We start from the raw sequence: 24,043 nt of genomic DNA on the forward strand, positions 1-24,043 counted from the left end.
CTGTCCTGAGGATGACAACTTCATCCATTCAACCCTTCCTTGAAGATTTTACATGCCTGCTGGGGAACATGAGAAGCTGAGAATATTTTCCAAGATTTTGTCTCTTAGATGAGTCAATTCTAATGCCCATGCTCCCTGAGGAAAACAGTCCGTCCACTGAATGTTCTTGGCCAAAGAATGTGACAATAGTGGTGGTAGCCACTAACAGGCTGAGTGCTTGAAATACACCAGCAGTTGTGCAAAGCCTGCATATATGCCTTACTTCGCTCAGTCCTCAGAACAACACTTTGAAGTCGATGCTTTTACTCTCCCCATTTACAAACAAGAACACTGTGTCAAAGGGGAGTTGAATAATTTGCCCAAAGTCACCCAGCAAGAAAAGAAGAGGAGCCAGGTTCAAACCTAGGCTAAAAAGAGGGGTCGTGGAACCACTGCCCACTAGGTCCTTGACCAAACAGAAGACTTGTAAAGGGAAACACCACAGATGGGAAAAACCATAGCCCCAAGCTCAGGAGGAAGTAGGGCCCAAATTGTTTGTGGCCAAACTGAAATGTCCAGGATGTGCATGGGGCTGGTCACAGACCATGGATCTCCCCCAAGAGGCCAGGTGGAGACCTGTCAGCTGCAGAGGCCCAAAGAAAAAAGTAGAAAGAAAAGGAAACATCAAAAGGTTAGACCAATATACAAACCTCACTGTTTCCTCATTATAAACCACTTCTCCCCAGAATCATTCCACAGGAAAGCATCAAATTAAGGACTTCTTGTGCTACTCTGACACCCAGTTTCTGAAGAAAAGAGATTATAACTTACTGATAAGGACTAAGGAATGGAAATGCAGTATGTATCCCCTGAGGGTTAAAAGACTTATTTTTGTTTCTTGGTTTCTTTTCTGTGATTTTACATATTTCTTCCAGTTTGGCTCCTGAGCCACCAATGGCTGAAGAAGATATCAGTATGTCAAGGACACACTGCAGAGCCTTCCCAGAATATGCAACTGATAAATGTACTTAGGTTAGTTGTTATCACTCTGGAGCCAGCAGGCTTGAGGGTAGGTACATAAAGTCAGATCATTCCCAAATACGTTCAGAGAAAGAGAAGATGGAATGGAAGAGTTTATTTTGTTTCTCCTAGTAGGTCAGTTTTAGAAATACGAAGTGCTCTAGGGTCACTTGGAAAATAAAGAAAACAGAATGTATCCGACTGCTGCCCAGGCTGGGGAAGCAAATCCCCAAATCGCACAGAACTAGGAAGGATTTGGTTTCATTAAAAGCAGCCACTGGCATTTGGCCCCTGAAGATGAAAGCAAAAGCCCCTTAAACAGGCTCGAACACGAGCTGAATTTCCGGACAAGTCCCCAGGGTGCCCGGATTGTTTCAAAGGAAGGCATGAATGTCTACATCTTCCCAGAGATTTGAAAAAGCAGGGTAGTTCCTAACACATTTCTCCCAATCTTATGGAAAAGAACAGGGGATGAAGAACCAACATGTCAGGTGCTGCAGACACTCAATGGCTTAATATTCACAACAACCACATACGTGTTACTATTTCCAATTTACTGATGAAAACACCGAGGCTTCAGTGAGGTTCAGCAGCAGGCTGAAGTCTACATAATAAATAGCAGAACCAGAAATCTAATGGAAATTTTTTCTAACACCAAAGTCCACGTTCTTTCAACCAGTTTAAGAGAAAAATTTGTGTGTCCAAGTCAGTGGGTCATAGTCTAACCAGGCCTACCTGTATGCCATCACAGATCAGGCCCCTTGGCCTTTCACTTTGGGTCCACCAGCGTTCACATTCGGCTCTAGCGTAGAATAGCCAATTACCAACAGCTTGTGAGCCAATGCCTGGATGAGGATGTTCATTTTCTAATTTGGGTGTTCATACCAGCCTTCCTCCAGAAAAGACAGGGGTCGGTTATGCATGCTCTGTAAGACTCCATTGTTAACAAAAGAGGTCAATAAAGAAGCTAAGAAAAGTGCATGCTCTAATGATATATGCTTTTATGTTTGATGGGCCACAGATCCAAGGTTCTAAGCCTTCTAGCACTGATCTTAAAAAGAGAGAAAGGGAGGAAAGAAAGAAAGAAGGACGTAAAGGAGGGAAGAAAGGAAGGAAGAATAAGTTCTCAGATTTACTCTGTCCACAAAATCAGAAAGCAAAAACACCAAATAACAACACAATCTGCAAAATCTTTATAATAATAGACTAAAGACACACTACATAGTGCTCTTTTGTAAATTAGCTTTTATCCTACAGAACATTTCGATAAAAGCAGTTCTGTAGGGTGTTGGGACAATGCTGTCTCCAAAGCACACTGCTTGGCTGTCTGCTGAGACCAGTCAGTGTCTCAGTTTCAGAAGCCTCAGACCACACTCTCTTCCAGGAGACATCATTCTTGCTCTTAGTCACAACACAAAGCGCATGGACTCCTGCAAGCTTACCCCGAGAGAAAAACATTGGCCTGCTGGAAGTTAGATATCAGCCCCACAGTGTCATGTCCAAGGTGATTTTGAGACTATACCTAAAGACCCAGAGTCACAACTAAGGGGGTAAAAGCACCCTCCTTCCCTTCAGGAATAGCTCTGGTCCTTAAGTTTCTACCTAAAATACTAAAACAGTGCCCACCAATACCTAGATTTTGTTTTAAAGGGTTCTAGAAATCTGGGTTGGTTTTTTTTCCCTTCCACATTCTGTTCTTGTAAGAGCTCCTGAATCCCAAGGAGGAATCTAGTTTGTCAGAAGACTTCTAGTCTGAGTTTGCAGACCCAGTTTAACTCACAACCTTCATTTCTTGTCTGGATTGCATACTCTTCTTCCTCTCACTAAACCCCAGCAGGGACAGCAAGGGGACAAAGAGACACCCTTGCTGTCCCTCCAATGGCCTCAGTCTCAACCTCTCCACTGAGTGGGGTTAGGTCGGGGAGGTGCTGGAGTGTGGAGCACTGCAGACATGGAGTGGAGGCATGCATGACTCCTCGCACCTGTTGTTCTGTTGTTGGACAAGGCGTAACAGAACCCTCTCCTAGTTTGGCTCTCCTGCGTGGTGTGCACTTCAAGAGGTGAATCCGAGTGCCTTTTCCAGCCAGGGTTTCTGAGTATCTCCACACTAAGAGGTGAAGCACTTGACATTTGGCTGCCATGCTGTTGTGAGCACATCTGATTCTGCACAAGGAATGTGGATATCAGAATGTACCTGTCACAGGTGTCAACCTCTGTCTGACGGGTACAGATCTGCAGAGTGGTCACAACTAGCTGATCCTCACTGCAAATATCTTCCTTGTGACCTTTCATCTGCAGATGGGCAAGCACCAGCCTTTACATGCTAATGTGTCCCTTTATATTCCATGGGTTTCCTTCTAGCTCTATGGTTGTATGATGAGAATTCATGAGAGGCAGAAATGGGGTAAGAGCTGTTCTCACATGAAGACCACATGAAGCATGCTTGGAAATGGCACTGACTTTCTCTGGCCAATAGGATACCAATGGGAAGGCACAACTTATGTAATATATTAACATGCCAATCCTTTATGCATTTAAGAATGTATGATTTAGGGGCGCCTGGGTGGCTCAGTGGGTTAAAGCTTCTGCCTTCGGCTCGGGTCATAATCTCAGGATCCTGGGATCAAGCCCCACATCGGGCTCTCTGCTCAGCAGGAGGAAGCGGGGAGCCTGCTTCCTCCTCTCTCTCTGCCTACTGTGATCTCTGTCTGTCAAATAAATAAATAAAATCTTAAAAAAAAAAAAAAAAAGAATGTATGATTTAGGGTGCCTGAATGGCTCAGTCAATTAAGTGTCTGCCTTCGGCTCAGGTCAGGATCCTCGGGTCCTGGGATGGAGCACCATCTTGGCCTCCCTGCTCAGCAGGAGTCTGCTTCTCCCTCTGCCCCCTCCCCCCAGCTTATGAGTGCCTGTATGCACGCTTGCTCACATAAATAAAATCTTATATTAAAAAAAAAATCTTTTTAAAAAAATAATATATGATTCAATAACACTTAACATTCTAACTTATTTTATTATTTATTTAGGTGTCCCTGCCTCATTTGACAAAGGATTACAAATAGCCATTATGATTTGGATAGCACAGGCAATTCTTCTGCTCTATTAATATTCATAATACACACTGGACATAACCAACTGATTACTTTTTAGGGGGCACAATTTTTCATTAAGCATACGACCATTAGTAGTAACATAGTTGGCTGAGTGGTTGGCTACTCAAATAGCACCGTGTTCTTTCTTATAATGAAATGTGGCTAGAAATTTGTTAGTCTTACAAATGCTCAGGATTTTCTCAATGAGTTTTTTAGGAGGGATTTCAATTGTGATTCACTGTATTATAACCCTGGCTTATCAAAAGAAAATATATTTACAGCCATTAAAACTTTTACTTAAATTTCTAACCAAAAAAATTACTCTACATATTTTTGTACATCCAAAACTTCTCAACCCCAACCTTCACAGATGAACACAGAGTCACAACCAATATCTGCTCACCTAGAGCAGAAACCACTGAAGCCACAAACTGGAAGAAAGGCCCGAATGATAACTTTGACAAACTGCTGGAAGCTAAATGTAAACTAGCAGGAGAGGGAGTCCTAGTGGGATCCTTATGCTTTTGTGGGTTTTACCTCTAATAGCCACAGTAGGTCTCACAGTGAAGAGTCAAGAAAGATCTCCTCATAGCTCTGGGAGGAGGAAAATAGAACCACTTGAAACACAACATGAGCATTCTCCGTAACAAAGCCCTATTCTCTAGTAAATAGATTCTGCTTTATCCCATACAGAAATTTATCCCTTATAGGGGAAAGTTCAATTATCAAATACCAGTACTCTCTAGCCTTCCGGTCACTCCTAAGTGGGGAAGAAACTAAAAAACACTGATAGAAGTCCCAACTCAGACAAAGGTCCACTAAAATATTAAGATTTTATCATAAAATTATAGAATACCTTCCTCCCCCCCATCTTGCCACCACATCAAAAGGACCCCAGTATAACAATGGCTTACTGCTGGATGAGTTACATAATACAGACTCTATCTAAGGAGGAATTCTTAAGGAAGCCCAAAGAAAATAAAAGAGACAAACACAAGGACACCAGAGAAATTAGAAGCTCCTAGCATGAAAAGCTACAGTGTCCAACTCCAAGCTAGATTAACTTAAAATCTCACACAAGTCCTCTTACTCAAAAGTTGTTATTACCCAATACATTATGCTCCACTTTCAACCGAAAATGTAAGATATGCTTTAAAAGAAAAAAAAAAAAAAAAGGCAAGGGAAAAAAAACAGTCTGAAGAAATAAAACAAGAATCACAATCAGACCTAGAAGTGACACAGACTGTGGAAATGCCAAAGAATCAAAAATAACTATGACTAGGACACCCAAGTGGCTCAGCTGGTTGAATGCCCAGCTCTGGGTTTCAGTTCAGGTCAAGATCTCAGGGACATGGGATGGAGGCTGCATCAGGCTCTGCACTCAGAAGAGAGCCTGCTTGAGGATTCTCTCCCCCATCCCCACCACTCACACGTGTGTTCTCTCTCTCTCTAAAATAAGTAAATAAATCTTTAAAAAATATATACCTATGATTGATATTTTAAGGGCTGCAGTGGAAAAAATAAACAGTATATAAGAACAGATGGATAAGATAATCAAAGAGACAGAATCGCTAGGAGAGAATAAAAAATAAATGCTACAAATAAAAGTAATGAACAGAAATGAAGAACACCTCTAACAGGCTCATCATGAGACTGGATATAGCTGAGAAAAGAATCTGTAAAGCTTGAGGATATAATAACAGAAACCACAGACTGAAATACAATGAAAATAATGATAAAAACAACATTCAAAAACCACAGGGCAGTTTTAAGATGCATAACTTATGCATACTTGATCTATCAGAAGGAGAAGAAAGAGAGAATGAAACAGAAGGAATATCTGAAGTAATAATGGTCAAGGAGTTGACAGAACTGGGGGTAGGAGGGATGGGGTGGTGGAGTGATGGACATTGGGGAAAGTATGCGCTGCAGTGAGTGCTGTGAATTGTCTAAGACTGATGAATCACAGAACTGTACCCCTGATACAATTAATACATTATATGTTAATTAAAAAAAAGAAGTTGACAGAACTAATGACTAAACTACAGATCCAGATACCTCAGCAAACACAAACACGCTAAATGCCCAAGGAACTCTACATCTAGATCTATCACATTCATATTGAAGGAAACCAAAAACAGGGGAGAAAAATCTTTTTTAAAAAGCCTTACCTACAGAGAAACAAGGATAAAAGTTAAAAGAGTTACATCAGACTTCTCATCAGAAGTCATGTAAGTAAGAAAATGGAGGGAAATGTTGAAAGTGATGAAAGAAAACCATCCACCTGGAATTATACATCCAATGAAATTTTCCTTCAAAAGTGAAGGAGGGGGTATCTGGGTGGCTCAGTTAAGCATGTGCCTTCCACTTGGGTCATGATCCCAAGGTCCTGGGATTGGTCCTATCAGGCTCCCTGCTCTGCAGGGAGTGTGTTTTTCTCTCTCTCCACCCCTCTCCCCCGCCCCTGCTTCTCCCTGCTCATACTCTTGCCCTCTCTCTCCTTCTCAAATGAACAAATTTAAAAAAAAAAAAAAAATGAAGGAGAAATAAACTCTCAGACAAACAAAAATAAGAGAATTCATTGCCAGATCTGTAAGAAAGGCTAAGAGAAATTCTTCAAGGAGAAGAAAAATTATATAGGTCAAAAAGTCAGATCTATATAAAGGAATAGTATAAAAGAAGGAATAAATGAAAGTAATATATTTTTATTATTCTTAACTGATTTAAAATATAACCATTTGTTTGAATGAATAATTGTAACAAAGAACTGGGTGATCGCAGCATATGGACTAGTAATAAATGACAGGAATGTCATAGGGACAGAAGGGAAGAATCAGGAATATTCTATTATGTAGTACCTGCACTACACATGAAGTGACATAATGTTATTTGAGGTTAAATTTAGTTGTAAATGGTATTGTAAGCTCTAGGAAAAAGTTTTAAAGAAGTATAATTTGATAACAGAATGAAATGAGTCATATAAAATGTGTATAATCAAAGCAAAAAATTAGAGCAGAAAAATAGGGGGAAGAAAAACAATAAATATGTGCAACAAGTAGAAGTCAATCTACTCTATCAAAAATTACTTTAAATGTGAATATTCATCATAAATGACTCTTAATCTCACAAAACAAACTGAGGGTTGCCGGGGGGAGGGGGTTGGGGAGAAGGGGGTGGGATTATGGACATTGGGGAGGGTATGTGATTTGGTGAGTGCTGTGAAGTGTGTAAACCTGGTGATTCACAGACCTGGGGATAAAAATATATGTATATAAAAAATATATGTTTATAAAAAATAAAAAATTAAAAAAAAATGTGAATATTCATCTAAATATACCAATTAAAAGACAGAGACTATCAAAGTATATTTAAAAAAAAGAACACAAAACCATAGATTGTCTACAACAAAACCCATTTACAATATAACTCTGGCAGGTTAAAAGTAACACTAGTAAAAAACAAAGCTGAGTAACTACATTCATTTCCTACAAAGCAGACCTCAGAATAAGGAAAATTATCAGAAATTAAGAGGACAGTGATAATGGCATTAATTCTCCAAGAAGATATAACAATCCTTAGCTTGTTTGTACCTAACAAAAGATTATCAAAATACATGAGGCAAAAACTGATAGAATCACAAAGAGAAAAAGGCAAACCAACTATTATAGCTGGAGACTTCAACACCTCTTATTCACTGGATAGATCAAGCAACCAGAAAATAAGGATAGAGCTGACCTGAATAATACTATAATCAACTTGATCTAATTGACATTTATAGAATACTTGACTCTGAAACATCAGAATACACATTCTTCTCAAGCTCATGTGGATCATTCACCAAGAAAGACCACTTTCTAGAACATAAAACACACCTTCACAAATCTGAAAAAACAGAAACGATATCAAATATGTTCCCAGACCATAACAGAGTTAAACTGGAAATCAAAGAAGAAACCCAGAAAATCCACAAATATTGGGAATTTAAACAACTCACTTCTAAGTAACACATGACTCAAAGAGGACGTCTCAAGATAAATCACCACATATTTTGATCCAAATGAAAATGAAAATACAGTTCATCAAAATTTGTGGGTTGTTGGGACGCCTGGGTGGCTCAGTTGGTTGGACGACTGCCTTCGGCTCAGGTCATGATCCCGGAGTCCCGGGATTGAGTCCCGCATAGGGCTCCCAGCTCCACGGAGAGTCTGCTTCTCTCTCTGACCTTCTCCTTGCTCGTGTTCTCTCTCACTGTCTCTCTCTCAAATAAATAAATAAAATCTTTAAAAAAAAAAAAATTTGTGGGTTGCACCAAAAGCAGTGCTTACAGGGAAATTTATGGCACAGAATGCACATATTAGAAAAGAAGAAAGATCTAAAATCAACAATCTAAGCTTTCACCTTAAGAAACTGCAGAATGAAGAATGACTTAAGCCTAAAACAATCAGAAGAGAAACAAGGAAAATTAGAGCAGAAATCATTGAAATTGAAGAAAAAAAAAGAGGAAATCAATGAAACCAAAAGCTGGTTTTTTAAAGACTAATAAAACTAACAAATATAAAGCTTACATTAACAAAAAAAAAAAGGAGACAAGACACAAAATGCCAAAAACAGAAATAAAAGAGGGGTTATTAATACTAATACTAAAGCATTAAAAGGATAATAAAGGATTACTATGAATAATTCTATGCCAACAAGTTCGATAACTTAGATAAAGTAGGACAATCCTTGAAAGATACAAGCTAAAAAAATCCACACAAGGAGAAGCAGATTATTGGGATAGCCCAATGCTTACCGAATAAATTAATATCTTCCCAAAAAAGAAAGCAATATGCCCTGATGGCTTCACTGGCAAACTGCACCAAACATTTTTTAAAAAATTATACCAATTTTCCACAATCTTTAAAGAAAACAGAGGCAGAGAGGGAAAACGTCCTCATTCTGTAAAGTTAACATTACCCTAATACCAAAACCAAATAAAGACATTACAAGAAAGGAAAACTAAATGTCAATATCTCTCATGAGCTAGATGTAAAAATTCTCAACAAAATATTAGCAAATATTCAACAACGTATAAAGATAATACACCACAACCAGGAGGAAGAATCTAGTCCAGGTATGCAAGGCTGGTTCAAGATTTGAAAATCAATCAATATAATCCTTCATGTCAACAGGCTGTAAAAGAAAACATACAGTCTTATCAATAGATGAGGGAAAAAGCATTTGATAAATCCCACACTTGTTCGTGATGAAAGCTCTTAGCAAACTATGAATAAAGGGGAATTGCCTCAACTTAATAAAGAACATCTCCAAAAAACCTACAGATGCATCACACTCAATGATGAGAAAGTAAATGCTTTCCCACTAAGATCACAAACAAGGAAGATATCCATTCTTAGCACTCCATTCAACACTGTACTGAAAGTCCTAGCTAGTACAATAAGACAAGGGAAGGAAATAAAAGGTATACAGATAAAGGAAGAAATAAAACTATACATATTTGGAAGGAAGATATAAAACTCATTGTTTCCAAGTGACATGACTGCCAGGGAAGAAAACCCTTTAAAAAGTTTTTAAAAATTCCTATAACTAATAAATGATTATAGCAAAGTTGTTATACAAGAAATACAAAGTAAATTAAAAAAAAAAAAAACCTCAGCTGCTTTTCTATATAATAGCAATAAACAGCTGCAATCTGAAATTTTAAAACAAAAATAAAACATTTACAATAGCATCAAAAATATACACAACCTGACAATATATGTGAAAGTTTTATATGCAGATAACTACAAAACCCTGATAAAAGAAATCAAAGGATATCTAAATTAATCGACAGTCTGTGTTCATGGATTATGATGTCAATTCTTCCCAGCTTGATCAATAAAAAGATTCAACACAATCCAAATCAGAAACAGAGCAACCTATTTTGTAGATAGTGACAAAATGAATCTAAAGTTTAGGCAAAAAGTCAAAAGGCTTGGAAGACCCACCACAATACTGAAGAATAACAACAAAGTAAAGGATTCACTATAAAGCTACAGTAATTAAGACAGTGTGATTGATATTGGCAAAAGAACAGATACAAAGATCAATAGAACACAACAGAAAGCCCAGAATTTGACCCAAACAAATCTAGTTGACTGATCTTTGAGAAAGAAGTAAAAGTAATTCAATGAAGAAGGTATAATCTTTTCAACAAGTGGCACTGGGATAGTTGTATGTCCATATACTAAAGGAAAAAGTAATAATAATCTAGATACAGCCCTAACACCTTTCACAAAAATTAAATCAAAATGTATCCAACACCTAACTATAAAACTTCTAGAAGAAAACGTAAGAGGAAATCTAGGTGATCATAAGTCTGGTAATGAATTTTTACACAGAATATCAAAAGCACAGTCTGTGAATGAAAAGTTGGACTTTTTTAAAAATTTAAAAATTTCTGCTCTGTGAAAGATACCATTAAGGGAATCAATCCACAAGGCACAGACTGAGAGAAAACATTTACACATGTATCTGATAAAGTACTGGTATCCAAAATGTGGATAACATTAAAACTTAAAACTCAACAAGAAAAATAAATCCAATTTCACATGTGCAAAAGATCTGAACAGATATCTCACCAAAGAAGATATACAGATGGCAAATAAGTGTAGGACAAGATGCTCAACATCACATGTCATTGGGGAATTATGTATAAAAACAACAATGAGATATCACTAAACACCTATCAGAATGACTACCGTTAAAAAGCTAACAATACCAATGCCAGCAAGGACACAGAGCAACAGGAACTCTCATTCATTGTTGATGGGAATGCAAAAATGATACAGTCTCTTTGGGAGATGTCTGGCAGTTTCCTACAAAGCTGAACACAGTATTACCATAACAAAACAGCAATCCTATTCCTATTTTCCAAATTGACTTGAAAACTTAGGTCCACACCAAAACCTGTACCCAAATGTTTATAAAAGCTCTTTATTCATAATTCCCCAAAACTGGAAGTAACTAAATTGTCCTCAATGGAAGAATGAATAATTCATGGTTATACTATGGTTATAGAATGGAATATTACTCGGCAATAAAAAGAAACAAACACTAAACCACAAAAGGACCTGAATGACATTTGGATGCATATTGCTAAGTCTAAGAAGCCAGTCTGAAATGGTTACACACTGCAATGACTCCAAGTGTAAGATATCCTGGAAAAGGCAAACCTATGGAGACAATAAAATGATCAATGGTTGCCAGCTCAGAGAAAGAACAGAGAGTTAAACAGGTGAAGCACAGGGCATTTTTTAGGGCTGTGGATCTCTGTGATACTGTCATAGTGGATACATGCCATTACACATTTGTCAAAATGTATAAACATTTACAGCACAAAGTATGAAACAATGTATGTAAAATTTTAAATATCACTTAGGAGGTCAAGTGATCACAAAGATGAAATATGGACTACGACAAAAGAATCTAACTGTATTATAAAGGCAGAAAACAATACCAATAAAGGCGGCAGAAGGGAAAGGTGCTGACCCAAGCAACTTTGGAAATAAATGGTGTTTTCATAAGACTACAGGCAAAAAGGAACTGTATATAAACACTGTACTCAAGTTGGTAAAGTCCCACAGGGATACAGGTTAATAATTCTGATACTACTATACATGTATACTGAAACTGAATGATTTTTTTAAAGATTTTATTTACTTGAGAGAGAGAAAGAGAGAGATCACAGAGGCAAAAGGAGAAGCAACAGATTCTCCACTGAGCAGGAAGCCAGACAGGGGCTCAATTCCAGGACCCCAAGATCATGACCTGAGCTGAAGGCTCAACACTTAACTGACTGAGCCACCCAGGTGCCCCTGGAATTGAACAACTGAGTAAACAGATAGTGATCCGTGGGAATCAGGTTTCTCACTGTTGGAGTGGGAGTTTACAGATAAGCAAAAGAAGACTAGAATGACTTATATGGTAATGAGTTAGAGTTGAAGACATCATTATGAACTTATATTTGATTTAATATAGATGGTTACATTTAGAAATACTGATATGTTCATACATATATGAATTGGTATGTACACATATATTTCCCTGTTCTGCCAGCTCAAAAAGCCTCTCATCAACAATGGCAAAGTAGCAGTAAGAACACCTACCACTCAGATCTTGATTCCCAATATCATTCTCCAAAACAGAGGTCAATTCCATGAATGGGGCAAGAAATATACAGGATGATCCTAGAGCCTCTTGCAGTATCAAAAAGCAAGGAACTGCTCAGAAAAAAAAGAAACTTGAAATGATGCAGGTAGGGCGCCTGGGTGGCTCAGTGGGTTAAAGCCTCTGCCTTGGGCTCAGGTCATGATCCCAGAGTCCTGGGATCGAGCCCTGCATCGGGCTCTCTGCTCAGCAGGGAGACCATGCTTCCTCCTCTCTCTCTCTGCCTGTCTCTCTGCCTACTTGTGATCTCTCTCTCTCTGTGAAATAAATAAAATCTTTAAAAAAAAAAATATATATATATATATATATTAAAAAAAAAAAAAGAAATGATGCAGGTATATCAAAGAAACCAAGGAAGTAACAAAGAGCTCCCAATGACAAAAGCTAGAACAGTCTGAGCAACAAAATAAGTAAAACGGTACTGGATCATAAACCAAAGTATAGAATGAGTATATACTAATATAAACAAATAAACTGGAGATAATATATAAATCTCCTATGTGAAAGAATTATAAATAATTTATATATACTAACCCCTCAGGCAGGTAAAGCATAGTTTTCCCATTGCTCAAGTGTAGGTTTTATATAGTGAGTTTCTTCCAAAAGATACAGTATGGAGAGGAGTGAAGAGTAACTTTTCAGTGGAGAAACCAGACAAATATTACTTCATCCAGGTGATCAAGGTGATAAACATTGACAGTACTCTTGATACGATATGATGTGTCAGAAATGTCAAATTACTTCTGTAGTGTTCTTAGAAATCCACAGTCTGAATCAAATCATGAGAGAAACATCCGACAAATTCCTATTGAGGGGCACTCTCCAACATACCTGACCAGTACTCCTAAAAACTGTCAAGGTTATCCAAAATGAGAAAGGTCTGAGACCCTGCCAAACAAAAGGAGCCTAAGGAGACATGACAACTACATATATGGTAGCATCCTGGATGACAACCCAGAATAAAAATAAAAATTTTTTTAAAAGGACACTATGTTAAAAGTAAGAAAATGTGAATATAGACTTTAGTTAATAATAATGTGTCAACAGATTCAACTACTGTAACAAATGTACCATACTACATATAAGATGTGAATAGCAGGGGGAAATAAATGTGAGAGATAGGAGAACTCTCTCTACTATCTTCATAATTTTCCTGAAAATCTAAAACTGTTCTAAAAAATAGTCTCCTCTATTTTAAAAATTAATTAAACTTTATACTGTATAATTATATATATATGTAATTCTTACTTATATTTTATTTACCAAAAAATTTTAAATCAAATAAATTTTATGACCTGGAATAACCTGGATCCAGCTTTTAAGAAATTAAAACATATTCTTATATTTGTTTGTCACTAGGTAAGAATCAAGATACCTTTTTTTATTTATAAATTTATTAATTTTATATTACATCAATTCTGATACAATATACATTACATTTTTCATCCTACAATTTATCGGTTCTAAAAAGAAGTTATTAAGCTTTGTAGTAATGGCTAGAGGTAAAATTAGACAACAGACAAAACACATACTAAGGCAACAGGCTATAAGCAGTGTCCTAAAATATTCAGGCACATCAATGAGAAAGACAGCAAACTCAGCTGGCCTTATGCAATCTTTCTTCTTCTTGTTTTTGCTAAGTATTTAATGCTACATTTTCTCGGTTATTTTTTTCAGCATTTTCTCCAATACAGATCCATATTATTTTATGTCTTGTAACTGGTTTTACCCCAGGTTCTTCTCCCTTTAACTTTGACCTACTGACCCCAAAGGATAGTTGTGTAAAACATAAGAATCTCATTTCCCGATGTTGGTAAGACCAATGCCACCATTTGCTTTTGATATACATCACTGGTTGGTCCCTGAGAAGGTTGACCTGCCTCTCCCTTCCTCCATCTCTTCCCCTCACACCCATCAATCAACAGCTGCCCCATGAAAACCAGCAGGAAGATCCTTTCTGGCTACTGCTCCTCTGAAGCAAAAGGTAGTAGAATGGCTGTAGCCTGAAAGAAGCTTGGCATTAAATGGCGAGGCTACCCTGCCTTCTTCCTGTGACAGAATCTATCCTTAGCCTGCTGGGACCTGAGTTTTGATTGAGCTCAGAAAGGTGTAAAAGCCAAGTAGTAGTGAGAATGGTTGAAAAACTTCTGTCATTTTGTTGAGGAGCTAAAATGTCAGTAGGCTCTTATTCCATATTTGTTAAATGGATAAATTTATGAATTTAGAAGGCATTGTAATATTTCACTGATGTGTAACTTGTATAAATCCCTAGAATAATAGCATTTTCAAGCTTCAGAAAGAACCTGGAGAGCAATCTTGTTGTCTGACCCTTTTATTTTCTAAATGATCCAACTGGCTCAAAGAGGTCAATTAACTTGCTGAAGCTGGTTGAGCCTTAAACCACAACTCTTTATTATTACCAGTTTCCTACTTAAATATATTATGTAGGGACACATTTGTTTGTGTACAGCCTAGTTAATCCCTAGGTCCATCATGTCTCTCAAGGTATTGTATATAACTTCTGTGTGTGTGTGTGTCTCTCTCCCTCATTCCCCTTTTGGCATTTTATATGAAGATACCTGTCTCTGTGTATTTTTCCTCTTCTTCCCCACTTATCCTCAGGTAATGCAATGGGACTTCAAAATTAAAGAGTTAATCTTCCTGACAATTACACCCTACCACCAGGAAGAGGGCATCATAAAACTCCCTATGGCTTAACAAGGACACTATGTGTCTTTCAAATCAAATCAACAAGCTTATATGTGACTTTTTAAATCAGAAGTTCTTTTGGATCTGTGCTTAATTGGAAACATAACTAATTCGATTAGCAATTAACTTAATCAATACAAAGAAATCCAAACCTGATGTTAACCTGGCACAAATCTGAGTTTCAGATATGATGCTCCCATATATTAATGCATTCATTGTCTTTGCCTCAAACATGAATTATGTGGTTATTACTATGCAGTCCTCATGCAAGAATGTATTCTTGATCATGTCTCACACTTGAGAATGCATATGTGAACTGTTCTTTCATCTGCCTTCAAATACCTCATGGAAGCATCCCCTATATTTCGGAAATGTTCAGAGGAACTATGACAGGTTACCACACCAGTCCACCAGACCCAGTATGTAAATACATACTCAGTCTAAGTTCTTAGTTCTAGTTCCTAAGAGTAGAAACAGTTACAAAGGGTTCCAAAATTCTGTCATGACCAAAATTCTCTCTTCACTAGCTTTGTCTAATAAAAAAAAAAAAAAAAAAAAAAAAATTCCTTGTTTTAGCCTTCAAAGGTTGCTCTTAAAATGCAAGGCAACACGTGTTGTTGTCAGTCAGAAACCTCTTGGCTGTAATTAGCTTATCAACACTGGGTGAGAGGACAGCTGAGTTTTGATAAGAATGAGGATTTCACAGTCTGGAATAGAAAGCAAAAGAGTAAGTCCTGGACAGCTACAGGACCAGCAGAAGGGTACTATGGAAACCCAATCAGCATTCCAAATAATTAGTTTACAGGCCTATAGATAAAACATGCAGCATGAAGACAATGGATTACTGTTAATCACTGATGCTCTGTTAATGTTAGCTACAGTGAATTGAGAGATATTTTTCCTGGCTTCAAAGAGTTTCTCATCACCGGAAGTATACACCCAGGGGTGGGATGGTCAATGGTGAGGGCCAGCAGAAGTAATGAGGAACAGAGTGGTCTAATGCAGGTAATTACCCATTTGTGGCCCATGAAATTAATGTAGGGATCATAATCAGTATTGTTTAATGGAATGGAATGGAAGTTTCAAGATGCATTACACACAGTAAGAACACTGTTTTGTGAAATGTTTGTTTCAATTGTCTGTATATACACATGTGCCTAAGTGTAACATGGGGATTGTGGTAAGAAAAGTAAAACACTGGTTTTGATGACTTTCAGATACCATAATTCTATTTATTCATCTTGCCTCTCACTCTGTTTTATACCACCTGGTCCATGATAGGTGTTCGTAAGTTGTTATGCATAACATTTAGAAGAAATAACAGAATTGGAGGGGGAGAGAAACCATGAAAGACTGGACTCTGAGAAACAAACTGAGGGTTTTGGAGGGGAGGGGGGTGGGGGGATGGGTGAGCCTGGTGGTGGGTATTAAGGAGGACATGTATTGCATGGAGCACTGGGTGTGGTCATAAACAACGAATTATGCATCACTGAAAAAAATTAAATTTTTAAAAAAGAAAAGAATCTTGGAATCTCAACAACTCTACATGATAGTTATTCAATTTTACAGAAGATGAGATTAAATTACCTGTTTATGTTAAATGACCTGTCCAAGGCCACACTACTAAGCTGTGAGTTCAATATGTAGACCCAGTCAGAACAGGGTTCTACAAGCCCAGATGTGGAGAGCACTCCACGGTACCTTTTAGAAGCGTGACAATAAAAGAGCAAAAATTGAAAGTAGAAATCCATCAAAACTTTTTAGTGAATTAAAAGTCAATTCATGAGGCTATGATAGAAATGGCAATGCTTTCAACTTGCCAATTCCCATTCTTAAAATAAACAATACTCTAAATCATACAATCTGAAGAGGCAGAGCCCGAATGTTGATCCATTGGCTACATCACAATCACTGGAGGAGCTTTATAAAAATACAAATTCCCAAATTTTATTCCTAGACAATCTGATTGCAGAGGTATACTGACAAAAACCCCAAAGCTTATGCACAGACAGGTTTGGGAACCATGAACCTAGTTCTATCCCTAGACTAAAGATCTCACAGTGTTTAAGTAGAAGAAATGTTGGACACCATCTAGTCCTTGGGTGGCAATAGGTTTCATCTTGAGTATCAACTGCAAATGATAAATAATGCTCTCTGGAGAATCAGTAGATATAGATTCGAAAGAGCATACAGGCTTGATCAGGTAAAACCCCAAGATTAATTAACGATGTCTGTTATGGATGAGGAGGTAGGGAAGAACACTGCTAAGATCCTAACCCTTCATTTTCCAGTCCTGTAGTGACATGGGATTGAAATCCAGGCTTCCTCACTCCTAATCTGGTGCTTTATTTTTATTTATTTTTTTAAGATTTTACTTATTTATTTAGAGAGAGAGAGCACGTGAGAACAGTGGTGGTGGGGAGGGTAGAGGGAGAGGGAGAAATAATCTCAAGCCAACTTTGCACTGAGTGTGGAGCCCCACTCAGTGCTCGATCCCACGACCCTGAGATCATGACCTGAACTGAAATCAGGAATTGGAATGCTCAACCAACTGAGCCATTTAGGCGCCCTGGTGCTTTATTTAAAAAAAAAAAAAAAAAAAAAAAATTCCATTCTCCTAGTCTGGTGCTTTATTTAAAACAATTTCCATTATCCATTATAAGACATATCAGCAATGCTGGTTTCCAGAGGGCTTCCAAGCTGGAATATGGCAGAAAAGGTCAACATTTACTTTACTTGAAAGATTAAGGCAAATATGCCCTAATTGTTCCCACTCATTAATGTCTCAGCTACTTTAAAGGCAGGTAGTCTATTTTATTCCATTATTAGTTATAATTTTAAATACTGAGATCTCTGGAGAATTAATAAAAAAATATAATGTTTAAAAAAAAAAGCCCTTGGGGCGCCTGGGTGGCTCAGTGGTTAAAGCCTCTGCCTTCGGCTCGGGTCATGATCCCAGGGTCCTGAGATCTCTGCTCAGCAGGGAGCCTGCCTCCTCCTCCTCCTCTCTCTCTCTGACTGCCTCTCTGCCTACTTGTGGTCTGTCAAATAAATAAAAATCTTTAAAAAAAAAAAAAAAAAAAAAAGCCCAGCAACATTTCTGACTTGGGTTTAAATTCATACTAAAGAATACATGACTAATATAGTAACTTTTCTTGAAAGTAGGTTTTAATAAAAGTATAGAGCATAAAAAAAAAAACTGGTTGCCTGAAGCCAAGAGAAGGCAGCCCTGAGAAAGGGCAAATGTGTAAGAGAAGATGCCTGGGGGTACCAAAAGACCTAGTTCACAGCTGTGCCTAGAACAGCCTGGTCAGAAAATGTGCACCCCTTTAGCTGGGACCTTAGACAAGCTACCTGGCATCAATTTTCTCATCAGCAAAATACAGGTAGTAACTTCTACTCAAGGTTGTTTTGAGAATAAAACAAGAAAAACCTATGTTCCAGAAAGGGCTCAAGACATTTCCTGGCGTATATAATTCCCCAGTAAGTGGTTTCTTTTTTTTTTTTTTTTTTAAGATTTTATGTATTTATTTGACAGATAGATCACAAGTAGGCAGAGAGGCAGGAAGAAAGAGGGGGAAGCAGGCTCCCACTGAGCAGAGAGCCCGATGGGGGCTCCCTCCCAGGACCCTGAGATCATGACCTTAGCTGAAGGCAGAGGCTTAACCACTGAGCCACCCAGGCGCCCCCCCAGTAAGTGTTTATTAATCTACACCTTGAACTTGGACAAAGAACTTCATATGTACTGAGAAACCTTTACATGAAAATCAAAACTGAGGTCTACTCAACACAGGGCACTATCTGAACTGAGACCCCATGGGTCCTCTAAGATTGAAAGCCAAAGTCAGGGGTCACTACAGGAGGTACAGCTCACTGTGTTACCTGATGAATGGACCTGTGACATCCTTTCCATCTCTGTCCATCTACTACTGCCCATCAGTTGTTTCCAGACAGAGGAAGTTCAAACCACCTGAGGCTCTCAGGAAGGTGGCCTGCCAACCCAGCTTCTCTAAGTAGTGTTTAGACGGCACCTCAGGAAAACAAGTATTTCTGGTACTGGAAGCTCCATTTGTAGATTAAACACAAGGCTTTCTAGGGAACTAAACATTTTGACTTCTTTCCTTCTCCAGCATGTCTGCCCAATAGTTCCGATAGGTACTTTTGAACAACACCTATTCTGAGGTGATATGGGTAAATTGCAAAACATTAATTTACTATTAACATAATTACAGGGTTTTTTTCTGCTCTGTAGAATTTGTTTAGTGCTTGGGGCCAAATCCCTTTCACTCTCACAATACGTCCTTTGTTTTAAAAAGGAGACACTACTCTACAGTTTCCAGGGGGGTTGGGGGGAAAGTGCCCTTTGAAATTTCCTGTTATCACTGTTATAGGTGCCTCTAATCAGAGGCCACAAAACAGACACAAGGTTTCTTTAAAATGCCTACAGTTTGCTAAGAATTAAATGTCTTCCTTTACGACTCTCCTCAAAATATATTTTTAAATAATTGCTCAGTCCTAAGCTTTCCCTAATAAGGTTCCATTTAAATAAATCTGGAAATATTTTCCTTCTTTTAAAGAAAGCCACTCAATTTGGAAATGTCAGATAAAAATACATGTACGTTATAAGGCTATCACCTATTTTCAGCTTTGTTTTTCCAAGCTCTCTCTTTTCCTTTCTTTCTTTTTTCTCCTTGTTTGCTGTTCCCAGAAGCTTCTGGGAGCTTCCACACCCAAGAGGACAGGGCTCATCAGATCACAAACAATTTCATCTGTTTTCCTGGCTGTAGCCATTATACGAACAAAACTGGCCCCCATTGCCTGATACGGCCCTTCTGAGTCACCCCAGCTCCCCAAGCCCCAGTTGAGGCCACGTGACTGAAATGAAACCAACTTGCCCTTAACTTTGGAAAATTAGCCACTCTCCTCCTTGCTGTGCCATGTCAAAATTAAAGAGTAAACAGAGGTCCCCCCAATCCCCCTGATTGCATTAATCATTCAAATGACGTATTAGCATTCTTCAGACTCTTCTGTTGTGCTTCCAAATTAACACCTCCAGGTTCAAGGGAATAGAAATTAACTGAATTATCTGGCAGCCCCAGATGTCCTAGCATGCTCTTCCTTCTTGCTGATTTAATATGCCTGAAGAACAGTTATGAGGCAGAAACACTGCTAATGGTCAAGAAATAATTTATGACATGTGTAACCGACAGCCTTAGCCCCCTCCCACATTCCAAAGTTACTAGGATTCCACGGGTGCACTGGCTACCACTGTCATTGGCCATGGCCACCTTACCCACCATTTTTCCCTCCCAGGTCGCCATGAGAGTGCTGAGGTGGCCATCCCACTCTTAAGCTGGGAGTCAAACTCCCCAGTACCAGCTGGGTAGCACCCAGCAGCACCGACAGAGATGGCACGTGGAGTCAGTCCCAGAGTAGGAAGAGCTGGGAAGGGTGTGAGAGCAGAGCCCATAGGGCAGACAGGGGTCTCTCTGGAGTTTCCCAGCTCTGGCCACTGGCAATCTCCTGTGGAGGCTTGAAAAGGATCAGAGATTCCTCAGAGCTGTGGAAGGGCTTTTTAGAACATTGATGTAATCCCTCACAACAGAAGCCTATTTCCCTTGGGGGTTAATCCTGTCATTTGGGAGTGTCTCCAGGGCATTAAGCAGTAATTGCTTGCATAACTCCAAGAGGCAAACAGGAAGCTGGCACACACACACACACACACACACACACACATTCACAAGCTTCCTAGAGCAAGCAGGTCCTGTCCCTGGCATTGCAGCCCTTTCCAAACCAAAGTTTCATTCCCCCTACCCATTCTGAGGGGTGGCCCCGAGAGGAGGCATAAGCCTGACAGGTCACCCAGGAAACTCACCCCATCCAGACTCCCAGCTGCCTGGCTCTCCTGGAGCAGGGAACAGGGGAACAGGACTAGGGGAGGGTCAATGCAAGACATCACCTGAACACAGGGGCCTCATAATAAGAGGCAGAAATTCAAATGCTTCCTTCATGCCTTGGTGGGAACCGAAACATCAGATGTTTATTAAATGACATAGCGGTGGTGACTACTTTGCACAGTGAGCCCAGAAGTGTATGCTGTCACTTTAAAAAAAATTGAGCCGATGCCAGGCTAGTCATGGTAATGCTCCCATGGCATGATTAGATTCATGCCCAGGGTTGTATTTGCATATGATATTCAGGGCATGATTTTTTTATTGTTCTTAATCAGAGCCGAATGTCAACAAAATAAATGAAGTTGCGAGTTGAAGTGAAATTTTTATCACATCAGGGATGTGCTTTTTCTCCCATTTATCACAGCCCATATTGAGAGAGTGAAATTTTTTGAAAATGTGGTAATCAATGGAAGAGCTCCATATGGCAGGGATCAAAGGTGTTACATAGTGTGTGGTTCTGCTTTATTGCCAGCCAGTACTGTTAATTGGACAACAAGATCAGAGGCAATATTAAAATCCAATTAAATTGATATGAACAGATTGCCAAGTGATGTACACTAATGTATAATTGAGTATCAAGCAAATGCAAGTCCCCATCTTCTGCTTCTACCTCCTGAATAAATGATGGCGCCATAGAGGACAGAAACAAGTTTGCACATTAGCTCCACAGCTCTGGGCTCTCATTTGTTACTTTCGGAGTTGATGACTTTTGGTTTTCCTCCTAGTCTGTCTTAAAGAGACAGACCCTACACCTGTCCCCCAAAGCTCTCACCCCCCAACCCCCCACCTGGGGTGGGTTTTCCACCCTGAAACCATTTTCCCTTTCCAGGGCTTGGAAATGAAATCCATGTTTCCTATGCTTCATCACATGTCTATTATATAGCAGGTCCTAAAGAGCAGCTCATTGATAATATATTGTGCTAGTTGTAAATGATCTGTCCATCCAGAGTAGAATGCTAACATATTTCCGATGCTGTTTCCCAGATATAAATTACAGCAGAATGTTTCCCAACCCTAAAGGAAAGCAAGAGAGCAGAGCCCAGAATGAGCACTGTTGGAATACCTCTTCACACAATGAAGGACCAGAGTAGCAGTTGGAAGATGGCTGTCCGTGATATGGATCCCAGCAGTGGATCCCATGGCCAAGCTGGCCGCGGGGGCTGCCAGCAGGAGCTGAAGTGGGCCTCCATTCATTCCACTCCAAACAGGGCAGGGACAGAATCAAGAGGAAGGCAGTCCCTCCCACTCAATTAGAGCAATTAGCTCACAGGCCTTCCCAGGGCCAGGCCTGGCTGAATAGGATCCCCCTGCCCCACCATTTGTTATCCGGGCTGAGCTCACACAAATTAATGAGGAGCAGGAATGAGTAAAGCCAAGGGTTGTTGCTGGCAAACACTCTGGGGGCCTCGTCCCTTCCTCCTGTAAGAACAACCCCAGATTACCCCCAACAATAAAACCTGTTAACTTATACAACTTTGCTTAAGAAACAAGCCTGATGGGACGTTGGCAGACTTCCCCGCTGCCAAGCAAGAACTATTGCGGCCAGCCTTGAGCTTCTCAGGATTTAAGCCCACGATGGAATTGTAAACGAGGGAGCAGACTGTTTATTCCAGCAGCCAGATTGTCTCTGGCCATAAAGTTCTGTGTTTGGAAAGTTCTTTTCTCCCCGGTATATTACCCACCAAAAATGAGAAAAAGGAGTCGGGGAGGGCATATTGAGCAAAGGTCATGTTTTGTTATCATTTATTCAAGCTGCTCAAGGAAAAGCATCAACCTTCCTGGCTTTGAATGGACTTGCTAACACATAAAACCATTTCAGCATCTCAGAAAGAGAGGGAAGGAGGAAGCCAGGTAGAGCTGGAGTTGAAGGGGAGAAGCCAGCAGGGAGAATTCAGAAGAAAGTGTAAGGAACAGGGTTATAACTAGTTTGGAATTTGAGTTGCAAAATTAGGTACATTTCAAATTTTGACCCAATATTTATGTCTCTTTATAAACAGGTACACACTTTAAGAGATTAGATTTATTTGTGGGCCTTAAAAAAACGGAGATGATATCTAGGCTCATAAACCAGTTTGAATTTTCTTTTTTGGCTTAGAATAGTCAAAACAAGTGGTGGATTCCTGGTCAGCAGGTACTTACTAAGCAACTGTTGAATCAAAATGATGTATTGTTTTCTTTTCCCCTCCTGACTTAGGTCCAAGCAGCCTCAATCTGCAATACCCCGAGAAAATGGAGCAAAGAGAAACTCAGAATGAAATCAGACCCTACAAGGCACTCAGCAACACTGCTGAAACATGTGATCCCACCCACATGAACCACAACAGATGAAGCTGGCAAAGGCTGGTCTCCCATTAAACAGGGAAAACAAGACCAGCCATCTTTTGCCTAAAGCAGTTATGTTTTTCAACAAAGTAGCCAGCTCAGGACTGTGATTCCTCTCTGCTACTACAGTGACAAGAGCTTCCCCACAAATAACAGCAGACATGTTCCTTGGCACAGGGTATCCAAAGGTCTCTTAGAACTAGAATGAGAAAGCTTCTAGAAGATACTGTTTGACTTGAATCATTTCTTCGTGCCTATTTACCTTACCATGACTACTAGGTTGCCCTAAAAGCAGTTTCAAGAATAGGGGAGAAAAGGAAACTAAAGTAAGGCCCTCAAATGTATGATGGAACTTACCAGAACTTAATATTTTAGCAAAGTTAGAGTAGCTTACAACACACAAAAGTCAAGTGGTTTATCTTGAAACAATATCAGCCTCACCTGGGAACAGTACCCCAATATTTCTGGGCCTGTTCTAGCGCTCTGCATGTGGGAAACCAAACACTGATGCTGCAGGTGATGTCAGTGACAACAGCTCCTGCTCCCTGGACTGCTCCTGCTCCTTGGCACTCCCTGGAGTGCCAAGCATCATGCCATGCTCTGCATGGTCTTTCTTCCTCTTTCGTTCATCACCACAACCTGCAAGGTGCCAAACACTGCTCTCATTTTTCAGAGGAGGAAACTGAATCTCAGACAACTGGAGTCACTTCCCTGAGGTTTCACAGGGGAAAGATAAAACTAGAATTTAAAACCAGACCT

At 39.4% G+C, this 24,043-nt stretch overlaps 1 pseudogene; it reads left to right on the top strand.

Moving 5' to 3' along the window:
* LOC131808387 (protein FAM50A-like) overlaps positions 1-23,290 on the top strand; it is a 57,356-nt pseudogene extending 34,066 nt beyond the window's left edge.
* Positions 23,291-24,043: the final 753 nt, after the last annotated feature.

The sequence above is a fragment of the Mustela lutreola genome, chromosome 9, assembly GCF_030435805.1.
Source record: "Mustela lutreola isolate mMusLut2 chromosome 9, mMusLut2.pri, whole genome shotgun sequence".
In the NCBI taxonomy this organism is placed as follows: domain Eukaryota; kingdom Metazoa; phylum Chordata; class Mammalia; order Carnivora; family Mustelidae; genus Mustela; species Mustela lutreola.